This window comes from Egretta garzetta, unplaced genomic scaffold (genome assembly GCF_000687185.1).
Source record: "Egretta garzetta isolate BGI_Z169 unplaced genomic scaffold, ASM68718v1 scaffold322, whole genome shotgun sequence".
NCBI lineage: Eukaryota > Metazoa > Chordata > Aves > Pelecaniformes > Ardeidae > Egretta > Egretta garzetta.
Window position 1 is genome coordinate 2,427,483 of NW_009259044.1, and position 2,064 is coordinate 2,429,546.

A 2,064-nucleotide genomic window follows, 5' to 3' on the forward strand; every position below is an offset into this window, starting at 1 on the left:
AACAATATTGATCAGAAGAAGGATAAATCTTTTAACTGCTCGTTAATACCATAAATATGGTCTACACAAGTTTCCACTCTTGTTAAGTCTAATCAGTACATGGAAGATGGAGACATAGCCCACTTGAATGAATTTTTATTATTGCCAGAGGGGTACTTGCATCTGTGGGCTCCCTTCCCTCCTCGCTTTGCACCCCCCCCTCCCCAGCTCCAAAATCCCCCCTTGCAGAGGAGGATCGTGAAGGTGCACAGAAAGCACAGGAGACAGATTCCAGCTTTTTATCTTTTCTCCCCTTTTCCCAAATGCTCCTTTTCTGTAAAGCTGATCGGGTCGTGGTGGGGAAAGCCTAAAGGGGGGAGCCCCCCCGCCCCCTGCCCCCCCGTTTATTCTTGAGATCCGTGGGTGAAAGGATGACCCAGTAATTCAGTTTGATGATAACCATTTTTGCGCTTGAAAACAAACTGCCAAATTAAACCCAAATGGAAAGTGCAGTGGGAAAGGTAGTGGGAGCAGGGCGCTTCGAGATCATCCCCCCCCTCTCCAAAAGGGATTGATTGGCAAAAGGAGGAGGGAAAGGCAATTAAATAGACTAAAGATGATTTAAATCCCAACCAAAAATAATTCCAGGGAGAAGTTTCCCCCCCTCCGGTGTTGCCCAGCCCTGGATTTGAAAACTTTGGCCCAACTTGTGGCGATAGCTACAACTTTGCTCCGCAGGGGTCAGAGGTGAGGGCTATTTTAACCCTAAAAGCCTGCGAGTGACCAAGGTTGAGGCTGGGCTGGCAGCACTAATAGCCATAATTACCTCCTCCCCTTCCAGGGACATTCCTGGCAGCAGCAGTGTTAGACGCCGAATTGAAGAAAATCCTGGAGTTGAACATATCTTGGGGGGTAAATAACAGCAATATGAAGGAATTTCAGAGCTCTCCCTTTTGCTTGGGGGGATTGAAGCCTGGTTCCCCCCCCCCTTTTTTTTTTTTTCTTTCCTCCTTTTTTCCCCCCTTGCCAGCATTCCCAAGGCGCTGGGTCTTTGTCTTAGAAGGAATGGAGTGTCTGAATGGTGTGAAAGGGACAGAGAGGGTCGCTTCAAATCGATTTTACTTGTCCTCTCTGTCTTTTCGGATCAACGCCCTTCAATGGACACATAGGTGCTCTTTCAACCAAAAACTTGTGCAACATTTTCTGCCTGTATTGGTGCTAAATACAATAAATGCTGGGCAGATTTTTTTTCTTTCTTTCCAAAGCAGAAAGCACCCTAATTAAATTGTTTTATATGGACAGTCAAGACAGACCAATTAAGTATGCATTAGTATAAAGATATATTCGAGAGATAAGCGCTCTATAGGAGCCCTGTCTAGGCAAGGTGTGTAAAGTGTCCTCTCGAAGAGAGGCTGTAAGCAGGGTTTCATATGGATTTTTCCCCTCCATTGCCTCCTATACTCGAGTAACGGACTGAATAAGTTAGCGAAAAGCCATTAGTGAAAGTGGTTTCTAAACAAAGTTAACAGGTGGATGTAGCCGGTTTTAGATTTGAATAAGAGCCGCACATCCTAACACACAGCCATCTATTTATGCAGCACGTATGCATGCATACGTCTGCGGAGAGAAATGCCTTCGACCTATAGCTTATGTGCAGATGCACACACACGGAAATAAAATAAATAGCTGGGCGCTTCGGTGGGCTACAGCACATGATGGGAGGAAGCAGACAGACACCCAGACATACAGACATTGCAGACATCTCCCTGCATCTGCTGTGCACAGGCACCCAGCCCTGCATCGGAGCCGGACCCACGCCCGCCAGGCGTGGCTGCTCGCCTGGCTCTGCTGCCCGGAGCCCCCGGCCCCCAGCGGGCACAGGCAGCACCCTCCCGGGGTAATTACAGGGGGAAATATTTCCTATGCGAGGCACAGGCTTTCCCAGGAGTGAAATAACAGATCAGGATAAAACATACACATACGCACACCAACTTCTCTTGCTGTCCATTTTATCACCCTGGGAAAGCTCTCGTGTATGGTTAACCACAGGAACCGGGCTTTAAGCCCTTCTCAATTTCCACTTTT